Source organism: Tamandua tetradactyla, chromosome 22 (assembly GCF_023851605.1).
Source record: "Tamandua tetradactyla isolate mTamTet1 chromosome 22, mTamTet1.pri, whole genome shotgun sequence".
Taxonomy (NCBI): domain Eukaryota; kingdom Metazoa; phylum Chordata; class Mammalia; order Pilosa; family Myrmecophagidae; genus Tamandua; species Tamandua tetradactyla.
In genome coordinates, this window is record NC_135348.1 from 11424877 (window position 1) to 11443877 (window position 19001).

The following is a 19001-nucleotide window of genomic DNA, read 5'->3' on the forward strand; positions in this document are numbered from 1 at the left end:
TTCCCCTTTTCATTTGTACACACTAAAGTACCAATGTAAAAGATGTATCCCACTAGCCCTTGGTGAGGCAAGCTTTGTGGTTTATAGCAACCTATCGAAAACTCTATAAAATCCATCTAATATGAATTCCAATGCTCATCAAAGAAAGTGGGCTGCCGGCTAAGGGCTCAGTTAACACCAACAGCAAAAAACAATGAAGCAACACAAAAGAAGCTTGCCAAACCTGCAGCCTGCTCTTGTGTCCCTCTAGCAACAGTGGTGGATTCCACTTCCCTTAGCACCAGGCTAACGCTCCACAGGCTTTGTCGAGGCATCTACATCAGAAATGCTAGACTATTTCCCATTCCTTTTAAGAGTTATGTATAATATCATGATAACAACAAATATTTATTCTTCTACATCTAGTTTAACAGGCCCCTCATCATCATAAACAATATTTTGTGAGGACCTACTTGGTCTGTTTTCAACGTAAGAAATCGAGTGTTTGGGTTCAGCTTGCTTATCTGTTTTGCACATATTGCTTCTCTGTCTCTTCTGGGGAAAGGTTAAGCCCCTTGATCTCTCTCCTTCCTCAGCAGGTTCACCTTTTATCTGCTTTGCTCAGTTCTGCTCCCCCAGGAGGACAGAGCACCAGTGAGTGGCTGCCCTCTCTACTTCTGATAAATTAATTAACAACTTCGGGAGCTTAAATGGTTGGGGAGGATTCTAAAATCTCCCTGCTTGATGACTTTCACAAAATAGATTATCTTTATCCATTTCATTGGGCCTATATTTTTAGATCAGTGACCTTTGGGTGTATGATTCATTCTGATTTCATTTTTTCCCAGCATGTGCAGTTTCATATAAGCCTATTTAAAAAGCAATAAGCAAGCAATGCTTTAAATGGAATGTAATTTATTCTACACCTGTTTCTTCCGATTATTTTGATAGAAGTGAGTGGTTTCTAGGATACACTGTACTTTTACTATACAACATACAACTAAGATATTTATACATTTTCCCATTAATGTGTGATGCTGGACATTTTAATTTAAGAAAACACAGTTAACATCATTTTCAGCAAAGCAGCCACATATACAACCAAAGCTTGTTATACTTAATATGGCAATTATTTTATAAGAATAATTTGGGTAATTAATTACTTTTGTAGAGTTTTCCCTAGTTTTTTTTTTCTTTTTTTATTCTTAAGTAATATATATAAATAACCCCTGTATAAAAAATTGGGAAGTATAATCAGTTTATGCCATTTGTCCATTTTGGTCATGAGACTCTTGATAACAGTCAAGTAGGTTCCATTACACCTTGGTATTTTTATATAATAATTAAAAAGGTAACATTTGCTGAGATACAAGATGAAGATGATAAAAAAAAGATGTCCTGCATATGATGGCATTTGCAATCTAAAATAATTATAAATTTACTATGAATATTTTTGTACAATATACTATGAAGGTATGTGCTCTTTGTTCCCACTCAGTGTCCTGTTACACTTAATTTGCATATAAGATAGCATGCTTGCTTCCTTTCTTATCATATTTTCTTTATACCTGAAGGCTGAATTTGTTTTTCCCATCCATGTATGGAATTTCCAACCAGTGTATGTACTTTCAGGTCACTTTTGTATTTATCAGCTAAGCCATATCACTATTGAAAGTGAAAAAGACTGCTATTAATATTTACACAAGAACATCAGGCGAAAATCAGAACAGTACTATGTCAGTGAGGATGTATAGTCTCATTACTTTTAGATAAAATAAAAGTCCAGTTCAGTTCAGGCTACTGGAACCCAGTTAAGACTCCAGGAGCTGCTAACTTGGGGGTGAGAGTAGGCTTGTGTGTTTACTCCCACAGGTCCCCAGTGGCTACTTGCAAAGAATCGTTGGAACCCTATCATGAGTTGGAGAAATCAACCCTTCAACCCAATTCCTCAGATGAAGATATCACTGGAGGAGCTGAGAAACCATCAAAAACTTACATTCTTGCCCAATTACTCTCTTGCCTTCAAGCCTGTTCCAGAAGTGGAAGTCTGCAGAGAAAAAAGTGGAATTGCAGGCTTCTTATTTTATTTATTTATTTTTTTTTGCTCTTCCTCCTTCCCTTCTTATGAGATGCTGCTTTGATCTCTTCTAGGGTGAAGTATAGGGGAAAGACTGGAGATTTAAGGGAGGGGGGAAATGTTTTACCTGATTAATTCAGTTGCAATATGATGTCAGTGCCCTTTGTTCAGAACAGAAGTCCAGGCAGACTCTTTGATCCCTAGTTGGAGACTTAGAGGCTGCAATTCCTCTGGGCAGGCCATGCCTCTCTTCCAATAGGATAGTTATGACTCTTTGCCCAATCCTGGGCCTTCTGGTGTCTTCCCAGTGTAGAGGCTATCATACCTCCAGATAGTCCTGTTAGCCAGAATCCCTTTCAAAACAACCCCAGAATACCTCTATTCCAAGTCCACAAAGCTCACAGTTGGTCCATGGCAAAAAATGGCCTTTGCTCTGCCATGAATGGAAGTGTAGCTAGTTCCCACACAAAAGTCTCTTGATCTTCAGGGAAGAGTTGGCTCTTACCTGAGATTTTCCCAGCAAGAACAGCCCCAGCCTGGATCTCCCCAGCCTCAGGGAGCATATGGAAACCCATTGAGAAGCACCCTTGAAGGATTTTTCTATCACATGGCATAAGTGAGAGGGAAGCACTCCATTTCCCTCCTGTACAGGGAGTGGGAGTGATCAGGCAGGGGAATTTCACAGTACACCAACAACACAATCCAAAATAACCCCCACTGGCATTACTGGACTCTTCAACTTTTTTTTACAGGCTGAAGGTAACTGACTGTCTAATGCTGTTAAACTTGGTTTCACTAATGCATAGTTTATCTTGTTTAACTGATCCTGCAACTTGCATTGAGTTCTGGGATGCTTGCCATCCACTGTTTACTTGTTGTTTTTGGCTTTTAGGGCCTCTAGCATGAGACTTATTTAACATAATATTACATATTGTCATGGTCAGGTTCATGTGTCAACTTAGCCAGGTGGTGGTACCTGTTTGCCTGGTTGGGCAAATGCTGGCCTGTCTTTTGCTGTGAGGACATTTCATGGAATTAGATCATGATCACATCCACTGCATTCACAGCTGATTCCATTTGTAGTTGGCCAGGTGAGTGTCTTCTTTAATGGGTGATGCTTAACCTAGTCACTGGAAGCCTTTTAGGGAGGATTCGGAAGAGTCCTGTGGAGTTCATCCAGATCCTCCATCAGAATCGTCAGCTTCACAGCCTACCCTACATATTTTAGACTCTATGTTTCCATGGTTATGTGAGACATCTTTATAAATTTTATATTTATGAATATTTCCTGTTGATTTTGTTTCTCTAGAGAACCCTAACTAATACAACTTGGTACCAGGAGAGGCACTTAAGAAACAGAATCTTAGAAATGGGTTTTTAGGAATGTTTTTCTAAACTGACTGGACCCAAAGGCACTAAGGACTCTGATTCCCATAATCAGAATGACATTGGCAATCCATGGAGTGAGCTGGCAAAAGAGATAGTCAAAATATCACCATTTGATTCTTCTAATGCTTCGCTTGTACGAAGCCAGGCTCTGGGGGATAATATTTTTGACACCTTTACAGAGCTTTGTGGAAATAGTAAGTATAGAGATGTTGTCTGGTTGTTGTTAGATACACTGTATACATTAATGGGTGAAAGGGATGGGCTTAAGATTTCAAATGAGAAGCTTAAGCACCATCTGACAGATGTAGATATTTCTGTGAGTGTCCTGAAGGAAAATCTTATTTCCTGTAGCTGTAGACTTGAGATCTCTGAAAATCAGACTCAGAATCTTATTGTTAGAGTAGCAACTTTACAATATAAACTGAAATCTCAATCTTGCATAGTGTCTGCCGTTAAAGTGAGGGCATTGATTGGAAAGGAGTGGGACCCTGAAAAATGGGACGGTGACATATGGATTAATAATGATGTTGGTGGAGAGGCTAAAACCTTAGGTCATGCTGAGTTTTCTCTAGATAACCCTGTAATAGTCTGCCCTGAGGACATAGCTACCCCACCTCTAGTTAGCCTTGAGGAGCTGGCCACACAATCTCCACCCTAGAGTGGATTAGCCCTAGAGTGATTAATCCTGTTTCACCAGATGAAACTGCAAATGAATACCCTGAAGCAAATGGCTTGGAAGATATTTCTAATTCTTTTCATGACCCACCCCCACCATCCCTCATTTCTTCCAGACCTATAACTAGACTAAAGTCCCATTAGGCCCCTAAAGGTGAGGTACAAAGTATCACACATGAGGAAGTACATTACACTCCAAAAGAACTGTATGAGTTTTCCAATTTATATAGACAAAAATCAGGGGAATATGTGTGGCAATGGATTTTAAGGGTGTGGGATAATGGTGGAAGGAATATAAGGCTGGATCATGCTGAATTTATTGATATGGACCCACAAGTAGAGATTCTGCATTCAATGTTATAGCTCAAGGGGTTAGAAAAGGCATTAACAATTTGTTTGGATGGTTGGCTGAAACATGGATCAAAAGGTGCCTGACATTACCTGAGGTTGAAATGCTAGAACTGCCTGGTATAATGTAGATGAGGGGATCCAGAGGCTTAGAGAGATTGGAATGTTAGAGTGGATTTATCATGCAAAGCCTGCTCTAATACCCCAGGAATGTCCAGAGGATGCACCTTTTACCAGAACAGTGAGAAATAAATTTGTGAGACTAACACCATCATCCCTGAAGAGCTCTGTAGTTGCACTTCTCTGTAGGTCAGATATTACTGTGGGAACTGCTGTCACTGAGCTGGAATCCTTAAACACAATGGGGATGATTGGATTCCAAGTTGGTAGAAGTCAGGTGGCAGCATTTCATTGCCAAAGACAGGGTGAACATGGCTATTACAGTAATAGACAACAAACTCAAAGCAGGAGTCAAAATAATCTGACTCGCATAGATTTGTGACATTGGCTAGTAAATCATGGGGCACCTAGAAATACAATAGATGGGCAGTCTACTAAATTCTTTTTTGTGCTGTATAGACAAAAGAGTTCTAGGTCAAGTGAACAGAAGTCTAACTTGAATTACAAAAAGACAGAGTCACAGCCCCTTAATCAATTTCCAGACTTGAGACAGTTTACAGACACAGAGCCCCCTGGGAGGCCAGAGGGAGGCCAGGTCCCTCTGGAAGAGAACCGTGTTACACTACCACAAATCTGTAGTGTCAACTTCCTCCAAGCCTTCTCCAAGGAGACCATCGGTCTTTTACCAGGGTAACTGTGCATTGGGGAAAAGGAAATGATCAGATATTTCAGTTATTATTAGACACTGGTTCAGAAGTGACATTAATTCCAGGGGACCCAAAACATCATTCTGGTCCACCAGTCAGAGTGGGGGCTTAAGGAGGTCAGGTGGTTGATGGAGTTTTAGCTCAGGCCCATTTCACAGTGGGTCCAGTGGGACCTAGTACTCATTCTGCAGTTATTTCCCCAGTTCCAGAACGCATAATTGGAATAGACATGCTGAGTAACTGGCAGAATCTCCACTTCGGCTCTGTAACTCATGCAGTGAGGACTATTATGGTGGAAACAGCCAAGTGGAAGCCACTAGAATTGCTCCTACCTAGCAAAATAGTAAATCAGAAGCAATACCAGATTCCTGGAGGGATTGCAGAGGTTACTGCCACTCCTATGGACTTGAAGGATGCAGGGGAGGTGATTCCCACCACATCTCCATTCACTCTCCTATTTGGCCTGTACAGAAAATAGATTGGTCTTGATGGATGACAGTGGAATATCTTAATCTCAGCCAGGTGGTAACTCCAATTGCAGCTGCTGTTCAGATGTGATATCATTGCTTGAGCAAATTAATACATCCCCTGGAACCTGGTATGCAGTTATTGATCTGGTAAATGCTTTTTTCTCAATAGCTATAAGTAAGGACCACCAAAAACTGTTTGCTTTCAGCTGGCAAGGTCATCAATATATATTTACTGTCCTACATCAGGCATTTATGAACTCTCCAGCCCTATGTCATAATCTTGTCCGCAAGGACCTTGATCGTTTCTCCCTCCCACAAAACAGCACACTGGTCCATTATATTGATGATATCATGTTGATTGGACCTAGTGAGCAAGAAGTAGCAACAACTCTAGACATACTGGTAAGGCATTTGTGTGTCAGAGGATGGGAGATAAATCCAACAAAAATGCAGGGGACTTCCACCTCAGTGAAATTTCTAGGTGTCCAGTGGTGTGGGGCATGTTGAGATATCCCTTCTAAGGTGAAGGATAAGTTGCTATATCTGACCCTTCCTACCATCAAAAAAGAGGCACAACGCCTAGTTGGTCTCTTTGGATTTTGGCAACAATATGTTCCTCATTTGGGTGTGCTACTCTGGCCCATTTATCGAATGAACAGAACGCTGCTAATATTGAGTGGGGACCTGAACAAGAGGAGGTTCTGCGACAGGTCCAGGATGCTGTACAAGCTGCTCTGCCACTTGGGCCATATGATCCAGCAGATCCAATGGGGCTGGAAGTGTCAGTGAGAAATAGAGATGCTGTTTAGAACCTTTGACAGGTCCCTATAGAAGAATCACAATGCAGACCATCAGGATTTTGGAGCAAAGCCTTACCATCTGCTGCAGATAACTATTCTCCTTTTGAGAAACAGCTTTTGGCCTGCTACTGGGCCTTAGTGAAGACCTAATGCTTAACCTTAGGCTACCAAGTTACCGTGAGACCTGAGTTGCCTATCATGAGCTGGCTGTTGTTTGACCCACCAAGCCATAAAGTTGGGTATGCACAGCAGCACTCAATTATAAAATGGAAATGGTATACACGAGATAGGGCCAGAGCAGGTCCTGAAGGTACAAGTAAGTTACATGAAGAAGTGTTCCAAATACCTATGGTCTCCACTCTTGACACATTACCTTCTCTTTCCCAGACCAGAGCTATGGCCTCTTGGGGAGTTCCTTACGGTGAATTGACTGAGGAAGAGAAAACTCAGGCCTGGTTTACAGATGGGTCAGCACAATATGCAGGTACCACCTGAAAGTGGACAGCTGCAGCACTAAAAAACCCTTTCTGGGGTGTCCTTGAAGGACAGTGGTATAGGGAAAATCCTCCCAGTGGGCAGAATTTCAAGCAATGCACCTGGTTGTTCATTTTGCTTGGAAGGAGATCTGGCCAGAGATTCTTTTATATACTGACTCATGGGCTATTGCTAATGGTTTGGCTGGATGGTCAGGGATTTGGAAAGACTATAATTGGAAAATTGGTGACAAAGAGGTCTAGGGAAGAAGTAAGTGGGTAGACCTTTTGGAGGGGGTTAAAAACATGAAGATATTTGTGTCCCGTGTGAATGTGCACCACAGGGTTACTTCAGCGGAAGAAGGTTTTAATAATCAAGTGGGTAAGATGACACATTCTGTGGATATTAGTCAGCCTCTTTCCCCAGCAACTCCTGTCATTGCCCAATGGGCTTATGAACAAAGTGGCCATGGTGGTAGGGATGGAGGTTATGCATGGGCTCAGCAACATGGACTTCCACTCACCAAGGCTGACCTGGCTACAGCCACTGCTGAGTGCCCAATCTGCCAGCAGCAACGACCCTGATATGGCACCATTCCCAAAGGTGACCAGCTGACTATATAGTGGCAGGTTGATTATATTGGACCATCCCTTTATGGAAGGGGCAGCAATTTGTTCTAACTGGAATAGACACATACTCTGGATACGGGTTTGCTTTCCCTGCATGCAATGCTTCTGCCAAAACTACCATCTGTGGGCTTACAGAATGCCTTATCTATCATCGTGGTATTCCACACAGTATTGCTTCTGATCAGGGAACACACTTCATAGCAAATGAAGTGTGGGAATGGGCACATGCTCATGGAATTTTCTGGTCTTACCATGTTCCCCATCATCCAGAAGTGGCTGGATTGATAGAACATTGGAATGTCTTTTTGAAAACTCAATTACGGTGCCAACTAGGTGGCAATACCTTGAAGGGCTGGGGTAATGTTCTCCAGGAAGCTGTGTATGCTTTGAATCAGCATCTGTTGTATGGTGCTATTTCTCCCATATCCATGGGTCCAGGAACCAAGGGGTGGGAATGGGAGTGGCATCACTCACTATTACCTCTAGTGATCCACTAGGGAAATTTTTGCTTCCTGTCTCTGTGACCCTGAGCTCTGCTGGCCTACAGGTTTTGGTTCTAAAAGGGGGAGTGCTTCCACCAGGAGAAACAACAATGATTCCATTAAACTGGAATCAAAGACTGCCACCTGGTCACTTTGGGTTGCTCATGCCCCTGGATCAATAAGCCAAGAAGGGGATTACATTACTGGCTGGGGTGACTGACCCTAATGATCAGGGGGAAATAGGACTGTAACTACACAATGGAGGTAAAGAAGAATTTTCCTGGAATATAGGAGATCCCCTAGGGCATCTTTTAGTAATACCATGCCCGTGATTAAAATCAATGAAATATTGCAACAACCCAATCCAGACAGGGCTACCAATGGCTCTGAAATTTCAGGAATAAAGGTTTGGGTAACCCCACCAGGCAAAGAACCACAGCCAGCTGAAGTGCTTGCTGAGGGTAAAGGGAACATGGAATCGGTAGCGGAAGAAGGTAGTGATAAATATGAACTACAGCCACGTGATCAGTTACAGAAATGAAGACTGCAATGCCATTTTGTTCATGTTATACTATTTAAGTTGTAAGCTATCAAGTTTAAGAATGGGTATTGCCCAAGGACTTGCACCCTATTCTGTAGAGATTTAATGTGTTTCTGGTTATATGTAGGACAGTTGAGTATTGTTGGGTGAAAGAAAAATGTATCTTTTATTGTTTTCTATTTAGAAATTAGGTATGGTTTAAGGTGATGAGTATAGCTGCCAAGTTGACAAGGGGTGGACTGTCATGGTCAGGTTCATATGTCAACTTGGCCAGGTGGTGATACCTGTTTGTCTGGTTGGGCAAGTGCTGGCTTGTCTTTTGCTGTGAGGACATTTCATGGAATTAGACCAAGCTCATGTTGGCTGCATCCACAGCTGATTCCACTTGTAATCATCCAGGGGGAGTGTCTTCTTTAATTGGTGATGCTTAATCTCATCACTGTAAGCCTTTTAGGGAGGATTTGGAAGAGACAGACTCTCTTCCTGCTTTGGCCAGCAAGCCTCTCCTGTGGAGTTTGTCCAGACCCTCCATTGGAATCATCAGCTTCACAGCCTGCGCTACAGATTTTGGACTCTATGGTTCCGCAGTTACGTGAGATACTTTTATAATTTTATATTTATGAATATTTTTTGTTGATTCTGTTTCTCTAGAGAACCCTAACTAATACACATATGAAAATGAAATGTATAAATTAATGTACATATAGCATTCAGTTCAGTACCTGAAATACAGAAGGTGCTCAATAAAATATAGCTTAAAACATAAAACCTAGCATGAATAGGGAGGAGATTTGATGATCCTTTGTATAATTTTATAAATTCCAAATGTCTCAAGGTCCATGCCCAACTGATCTACTTATTTGGCAGCCCTTACTATAGGATCTAAATCTCTAGACGATTTTTCTCTATACATCAATTTCTGTGGAAATCATATTCTGAAAATATTTTTTGGTGATATTGCAACATTTTCTATATATCCCAAGTGCTTTATTTTATGTCTACTCTATGACAGTAGTGCTCTCTCTGCAACAATGATTTTAAAACTTTTGGGTCAATGTGGTCTGTGAGAAGTTGATGAAAGCTGTAAACCTTTCCAGTAGAAAGTACACATTTACACACACAATATTTTGGCTATAATTTCAAGGAGTTCCTGAATTCCCTGAAGCTCATTCATGAGAGGACCCAAGTCACCAACTCCTCAGGTCCCTGAGGGGGGGATTTCTGCATTGTAATGGAGTAAGGCAAAATGGATGGGTTTAGGTCTGTAAGGTTGGGTGGTGAGTTTAGCATTATTCTAAAATCCCTCTTTTAGGAAAAAGAAAATTCTTTCTTGGAATCTAAAATGAGAATGATTCTCCCTTGAACAGACAAATGTTTTCCATGAAACTTTTGCTTATATTTATAAAATAGGACCTGATCCTTCCCCTTCTTATTTGCCACCACCGCTACCATCACTATCTCATCTCATTGAAGGCTCATGCTAGAAACATACTAGAGAGTTTAATGTTCATTCACTTCTTGCCCAGTGAGGTCATTGCACCTAAATTTCCATGCCTACACATGGTTGATTTGCCCTCAGTGGTTGATTGTTTTCTTCAAGATCATAAATATCAAATATCTACAGGAGAAGAGATTTTATCATGCTTAGTGTCCTTTGCTCCTTTGTGACCAGAAAGAGCAGCAAACACCAACATATAAAGCTCCCAAGCAGCAAAATTTACATGAAAATTGTGTTAAGGAAAATTGAAAATCTCAAAAGAGGCTACAAGTGTAGGGAAGGGGGAAGAGAAGAAACACATGAGAGATTGTTTTTAAGTCTATAGGTTACAAGAAGACTTAGAGCAAGCTATTATTGTGTAGCTAGTATTCACACATCTGTCTGCTTTAATGATTGTATGCTAAAGTCCTCATTCCTTCTACTTTTGGGATCTGTTTGAGCCTGATGTAATAGTTTTTAAACAATGAGCAAAATGTATCAGGAAACATAAAACTTCCCTCAGAGAACCTAAAGTTTGTCTGATGTCAAAGATCTTTAATAAGTGTGTCATCTTAATTTCTCAAAGGAAATGATTTTAAGGCTGGAATTATATCTGCTCACCATTATGCTGAGCAATGTTTAGCTCTAAATTTCCAATCTCTGGCTTATGGTTTCTTCTCACCTACTACAAGCCGAAGATAGTAGTAGGAACACTGTCAGGAGCTGATCATGAAAAAGTATAAAATAAAAATGGGTTGCATTCAGTCCTCTTCTCTCTTCCTTCTCGAAGCTACTTTTTCCCACTAAGCTTTGACATATCCAAAGAACAGTTTCTCAGTAACACTAAGAAATTAAGGGCTGACATCATTATTGGTGCTGCTATTCGAGGGTTTGAGTAAATAAACTTGGAAAGTACTTGCATTCAGAGCAAGATTTTCCATTTATCTTTTCTACCATTATTGATAAAGCAAATGCATTGGCCATATACGCACCAAGGTCCTCACAATTTTTAAATTATGATTTCGAGAGAGAAAGAGGCATATTAAAAGCTAGTCTTAAAATACTTTCTATAATTTTACCTTTAACAGTAACTCTGTGGGGAAGGATTCCTGATAAAAAGTCTTATTTGTCATTTGGATAATTGATCCCTCTATGGTGGGGTTCAGATGTACTAAGAGTATTTAATTTCCCTTTGAGGAAAAAATGTTTCTGCCCTATTCCAATGTACGAGGAACTCATCAAACAGAGACAGCAGAGCACTGAAGAGAGAATTCATATAGAGAACAGAATGATCCTGTTGATCACTAAAAATAACCAAGGATATTTATCAAAAAAATAATAAATTTTGGCCATGGAAGTAGTACAAATAATCTCAGAGAATATGTGTTGGTTTTTATCCTAGGATAATATTGAATTTCTATGGGTATTTGTGCTTTGGCAAGGGAAGGTAGGAGGAGCACTGGTTATTTTTACATGGCTGGTGCTCATAATAGCACCAAGTAATTTATCATATGTGGTATAATTAGATCATTTGACTACCTGAACGTTCCAGGATTTTTTTCAACTCTTCAAAATAACTGAGTTCTTACAACAGAAATGCAGTGAAATGCTGGCAATTTTCTAGTGTACACAGCACCCATTCACGAACACATGCACACACACACAACCCTAGAGATACTGGGAAATTTTCAATTTTCAAATTAGATCTGTCATCTTAATTAAACGATTCGATAGCCAACATCAAGTCTAGATATTGCTAAAAGTGCGTATTCAACTTCAACCTGATGATTATATTCAGTCATGTGCACAGGATTGATTCCCTGGGCACATACACATGGAAGCGTCTAGTTTTTTTTTCATTTTGTAACATTATCTGCTTTCTATTTGATCCACATGTGCTTGTTTTATGTTTTTTGTGATCAATTGCATGTCTCTGTGAGAATTTTGTCCAGGTTAGGGATATAGTATATGACTCTAAGACAACAAAAATAAAAAATAAAATGGATTTAAATGAGAAGGGATATTCATTTGGAGTGATCATTCCTATTTTAATAAACATTCATTTTTCAACATGCTATATCATCTCAATGATTAAGATTGCCTAATTTTGAAAGAATAATGCACACATGTTCCTTAGGTGACATATGTTCTGAAAAAGAAACCCACTTTAGTCTCATTCACTTGTGGGGGAAGAAAAATAAGGGAAATAATGGAAAAATTAAGGGTCAGTTTGCATGAGCTGACCATTGATGTGGACTCACAGTGAAACCCACAGCTTGGGATGCTTACTAACAGAAGCAGACCTGCACCCACGAAGATGTGCATGAGAGATTGAGAAACTCACACACTCCATATTCTGGGGGACATCTGTTTCTATATTTGATCAGCAAAGGTCATCCTGCACTTACTCACCATTTCAAATTAACAGTAGCCCTGGAATTTATGCTGTACTACCAGTAATTGTGAGTAATTCTACCACACAAGGAATTATATGAAAGATGAGGTCATTAAATTGAGATGAGATTAAGGTCAACCCCTCATAATGTTGAAAAACAATAATGCAATTTTAAAACAAAGCTATTTTCAGGATCTGCAGTAAAATAGGAAGAGATAAGTGCTCAGGGAAACTAGGTTCTGGTTTGAGAAGTGCTAACTTGTCATGGTCTTTTATATGAGTCTCAATGTTTCTTTCCACACCTTAGTTCTCTTATCTACAAAGCAAATGAGGAGGACTGAGTATTTACTAAGTTTCTTTTCAGTTATAGCATTTCTTCTTTGTTCTTGGAAAAGGGACACACCAATCCAGTATCTACTACAGAAGGGGATCCTGGACCCACCAGAGGCATTATCTACCAGAGAGGGGACTTCCTGCCACAAAGAGCTGTTCTTTTCCTTTACAGAAAAGCATGGTTCAGAGAAGCATTAAAACTTTCTTTCATAAATACTATTTTCATCACGTTCTTAGTCACAATGCCTGAAAGACCTCCAAATTTTCCACTTTGGGCTAAAAAATGTGAAGGAGCTCATTAAAATACAAGTGTTATATGAGAGAATCATTTTTACATTTTTTGATCGCAGGACCCATTTCCATAGTTTAAAAATTATTGAGGATCCCCAAATGATGTTTATTTATATAGGCTATAACCATAGATTCAGTGTTAGAAATTTAAATTGAGGAAATTTTAAAATACTTACTAATTTGTTTTTAAATAGCAACAGTAAACCTCTTAGATATTAACATGTTTAAAATAGTTTATAAATGTAACTATATTCTTCCTAAAAAACATTTGTGAAGAGTTATCTTGTAAATGTCTTTAATATCTGCCTTAACAGAATATAATTAAATTCCCATATCTACGTCTACATTTAATGTGTTTTAATGTATTGTTTTGGCCTCTCCCAGATAGTTGAAAGAGGAGGAGTATTTTAAATAGTACATTCGGATAATTGTGTATATTCTTTTTGACACCATGTCAAAACTCAACAATGTTGTACATCTTAAAAACTAGTAGCAATAGTGGTGATAGTGGACATCCTTGTCTTGTTCCTGATCTTAGGGGGAAAGTTTTCAATTTTTCCCCATTGAGGATGATATTAGCTGTGGGTTTTTCATATATTCCCTCTATCATTTTAAGGAAGTTCCCTTGTATTCCTATCTTTTGAAATCGAATAGAGTGCTCAGATATAGACCCTCTCATCTATGGACATTTGATCTTTGATAAGGCAGTCAAGCCAACTCACCTGGGACAGAACAGTCTCTTCAATAAATGGTGCCTAGAGAGCTGGATATCCATATGCAAAAGAATGAAAGAAGACCCATATCTCACACCTTATACAAAAGTTAACTCAAAATGGATCAAAGATCTAAACATTAGGTCTAAGACCATAAAACAGTTAGAGGAAAATGTAGGGAGATATCTTATGAAACTTACAATTGGAGGCGGTTTTATGGACCTTAAACTTAAAGCAAGAGCACTGAAGAAGGAAATAAATAAATGGGAGCTCCTCAAAATTAAACACTTTTGTGCATCAAAGAACTTCATCAAGAAAGTAGAAAGACAGCCTACACAATGGGAATCAATATTTGGAAATGACATATCAGATAAAGGTCTAGTATCCAGAATTTATAAAGAGATTGTTCAACTCAACAACAAAAAGACAGCCAACCCAATTGCAAAATGGGAAAAAGACTTGAACAGACACCTACCAGAAGAGGAAATACAAATGGCCAAAAGGCACATGAAGAGATGCTCAATGTCCCTGGACATTAGAGAAATGCAAATCAAAACCACAATGAGATATCATCTCACACCCACCAGAATGGCCATTATCAACAAAACAGAAAATGACAAGTGCTGGAGAGGATGCGGAGAAAGAGGCACACTTATCCACTGTTGGTGGGAATGTCAAATGGTGCAACCACTGTGGAAGGCAGTTTGGCGGTTCCTCAAAAAGCTGAATATAGAATTGCCATACAACCCAGCAATACCATTGCTGGGTATCTACTCAAAGGACTTAAGGGCAAAGACACAAACGGACATTTGCACACCAATGTTTATAGCAGCATTATTTACAATTGCAAAGAGATGGAAACAGCCAAAATGTCCATCAACAGACGAGTGGCTAAACAAACTGTGGTATATACATACGATGGAATATTATGCAGCTTTAAGACAGGATAAACTTATGAAGCATGTAATAACATGGATGGACCTAGAGAACATTATGCTGAGTGAGTCCAGCCAAAAACTAAAGGACAAATACTGTATGGTCCCACTGATGTGAACGGACATTCGAGAATAAACTTGGAATATGTCATTGGTAACAGAGTTCAGCAGGCGTTAGAAACAGGGTAAGATAATGGGTAATTGGAGCTGAAGGGATACAGACTGTGCAACAGGACTAGATACGAAAACTCAAAAATGGACAGCACAATAATACCTAATTGTAAAGTAATCATGTTAAAACACTGAATGAAGCTGCATCTGAGCTATAGGTTTTTTTGTTTGTTTGTTTGTTTGTTTGTTTTTTACTATTATTATTACTTTTATTTCTTTTCTCTATATTAACATTCTATATCTTTTTCTGTTGTATTGCTAGTTCTTCTAAACCAATGCAAATGTACTAAGAAACAATGATCATGCATCTATGTGATGATGTTAAGAATTACTGATTGCATATGTAGAATGGTATGATTTCTAAATGTTGGGTTAATTTCTTTTTTTCCGTTAATTAATAAAAAAAAAACTAGTAGCAATATGGAATCTGAAGCCATATCAATTTTTTAAAAATATTTTAATACATTAAAATCCATTGTTCTATCTTTCTCTTTGAATGGATCTTCCCCTATGCTTTATTTTATGACACCTATGGATACACATAGCCACTTACATGACCAGGACAGAAGTTAAAGGTCAACAGACTTTCTCGGGGAGAAAAGAATGTGCAAATGATACCATAATCCATTATCTTGTACAACATTAAATTCCTTTACCTTGATTCTATGGATAACAAATCTAACAAATTTCCTGACCCCTGTATCATGAGATCCTGCTGAAACTCTGTTCTCATGGCATGTCTTTGTCCTAAGCCATTATAAGCTGTCCCATGCACTCCCACCCTTGCAGAATGCAACCTCCATTTTCCAGATAGCCACCCCTGAGAAAAGTCTTTCATAAGTCCTAATAATACTCATATCTGACTCTGGGCCTAGTGCGTTCTTTGGTCTTGGGGCTGCACTGACCCAAGCCCTTCAAGAGTTGGGCTGGAACAATTGTTGAGCCAGCCAGGAAGCCAAAGAGCCACCGACCAAAGAGGGCATGAGTTCTGGGAAGGGAGAACCCAAGGGGGAAATCCCAAATTGGCTTATATCATCTATGTGGGGAGGGGCGGTTGCCCTCCTAGATGAACGGGGACTGCCATGAGAATATGAGGACACCTAAAAACTCTGGTGGGGTTGTTGTTTTGCAACAGATAGCAGGACAATTAAATTTTAGCAAAAAGAAAAAGGACACCAAGTAGTAATGGCCATAGCCTGGCCTCTTTTAAGATCCTTGTCACAGAGGCAGAAAAGAAGGTGGTAAAGGAAGAATTAAAATTAAAGAGGAACATGTGGTTCACTCAAACAGAATGTGCAAGATGCCATAACAGAGCACTTGCATTGTGTGGATAATCAATTAGAAACAGTAACTTGTATATATGCTTGAGGACAGGGAAGCAAATTACTCTGAGTTCAAGTCGGCAGTATACTAACTACTATGGGATGGGACCCCAAAATGTGAGATCTAGAGACTCCTCCTGGGAAGAGGAAGAGAGGAAGAATCGGAGGTGGGGGAGAATGAAGAGCCCCAACAGGTGTGCCACATGATACAACAGAAATGGAAAATGTCACAAGATCAGCCCCCTGGGTTCAGCAATTCCAAATGCCCGAACAGAAATTACACATTACTACGACAGATTCTACCACAGCCAAATTGGGCAATTTAGGGCAATGGTATTGATAAAAAACTAGACAGTCCTTATCCGATTGGCTTCTGAGGTCATGAAGCAGAGGGAGTAGTACTTTCTGGAGTGGAGATGAGTAAATTGGCATCTATTACAACCCAACTTTCACAACATCAAAGCTCTAATGCCACCTCAGCTGATGCAAAAATTGCCTCCTTATTAAGTATGTCTGATTGAGGGGTATAAGGTTGCGTGGCCTAATGACAGGGATGTAATGCACAATACCCAGCATTGGCAAAATATGGAGGAGCTGCAAGACTTTTGGGGGATAAACGTCAAGATGAAGCAAAGGCTTAAAAATGTATCTGAGTATATTAAGTGGAGACCTAGGCTTAATGTCACAGCATTATTAATCGGAAGGATGCACAGGCATGTTTACAGGATCCTGCCACATGAACTGCCTACCACAGGGAGCTCTCAAAATCAAGGTTTTATTCAACTAGCCAAAAGCCAACAACTAGGAACCATCACCAGCTTGCAGAGTGTGGAAGGCACTGTTTAATTAGCTAGCACAAATTAACTACATAAAGAAGGCAAATACCTACAAGAGTGTCTTACAAAAACCAGAAAATTAAAACTTAAATAAATTTTAAAATATAATTTAAAAATAACTTTCTCATTCCTCACATATGACAAGTCAAAATATCACTTGGGCCTCTTTGGGTGGTGGGTACAATGTGGGCCACAGCAGACTGAAAAGACATCAACAAGAAAACATGCAAATAGGGTAAAGTGAAAGTCTAACAACAATACTTAGGATAAATCACTGAGCTTGTCTTTTTCCTCAAAAAAACAAAACAAAACAAAACAAAAACAACCTCTACCCAAAACCAAAAATAGCAAAGTAGGAACAAATTGCAGAAGTTTTTGAGTATATGTTTACACTGGAAGCATGGCTGCTGATACTAAAGGTAAAGATGAACTTCATTCTTTCAATGCCAAAATCAGGGCAGAGAGACAGGAGTAAAAATTATAAATGTGGATGAAACAATGTTCATAGGACATAAAGAGTTGGGGATGAGGGAAGGGGAGAAGAAGTAAGTTTTTGTGTGTTTTGAAGCTATCGGCAGAAGAGCTGAGTAGTCTTAAAGAACCTCCTCCAAGGAGTACCATTCTAGTCTTCTGCGTTTGCCCTGTAGGGGTATCAAAACTCCCAGCCCACCACCTACTCCTTCTCCTCTTCTTTGAGGGCACCTACCTTACTGTAGGTCACCACTTATAAGTTATTTGAGTAACTGCTGGGGGACAGATTTACAGAGTTCTGTGAAAGTCTATTCTGATCTAGCTTGGTTTGGTCAGGAGTAAGAACCCATATATTTTTTGTTGAATGAGTCAGAATCTCCAGGGTCTTTTAGGTTGTTCTCATCTAATTGTCAGTTCTTTTGGAGAGAGGCAAATGGGTTGAAGTTTCCTTCTACCTTGAGATGTGACTGTGTGTTGAACTCCGTTTCAAAAGATGACAGCTGTTGCTTTTCTTTTAAAAGTCTACCCACCTCCACACTGAGAAACATAATACAGTCCTGTAGCAGTGCACATCTACCACTGTCCCTGATATATTCTTACTCTGCTGTGGCTGCACATCTGGATGCTGACATCTGTAATCTCTTGGGGCTCTAGCAATCTCACCATCACCATGTTCACATGTCTAATTTTTTATCCCCCAACATATTTCAGAGAAACCTCTGGAGGCCAGGCCTCTGCCCCAGAATTTTGGATCTGCTATGTTTTTATAAACTATATGTCAGGAGGTACGAATTCCCCTTCTTCTACGGAGACATCTTCAACAAAGGACATAGAAGGCACACTGATGTTTGGGCTTTCAAAGTCATAATAGGCACCAATTGCTGCTTACAAATTCCAGTTGGTTATGTCCAGGAAGAAGGCACATTCAGCCGGCTTGAGCTGAGGACCAAGCAGCTGCTGGAAGTCTGAGATGAGCACGTCCTTGACGGTGGTGCCAGGGCAGCTGAATTTCTCCATCAGCTCGAGGTCCAGGTCCACGTCCATGCCCTCAATGGTGGGAGCCATATACCAGCTTATCCACCTCCTCACAACTGAGCCACTGCCATGCTGCTGGGCCAGGGAACTGGGAGGAAGCATGCTGCTAGCTGGTGCTGTGCCCCACTCCTTTGAGGTAGGCCCCAGGCCTCTTACCACATCATAAGGGTAAACACAACACTTCAAGATTCTATGAGGGGCTAGAAATGAAGCATGCCATTTATGCTGTGGCCTTCAGAGGTCCGGATACTGAAGCTTTTACCATAGGAATGAAAGACAAGGTATTGCATACTGCCCTCAACCGTTACTCTGAGCCTCTTGTCTCTCCTAA

General features: G+C 40.0%; 1 pseudogene; it reads right to left on the bottom strand.

Annotated features, from left to right (window-relative positions):
- Positions 1–18772, bottom strand: part of LOC143665974 (protein ILRUN-like) — an 86410-nt pseudogene extending 67638 nt beyond the window's left edge.
- Between the last annotated feature and the right edge of the window lie 229 nt (positions 18773–19001).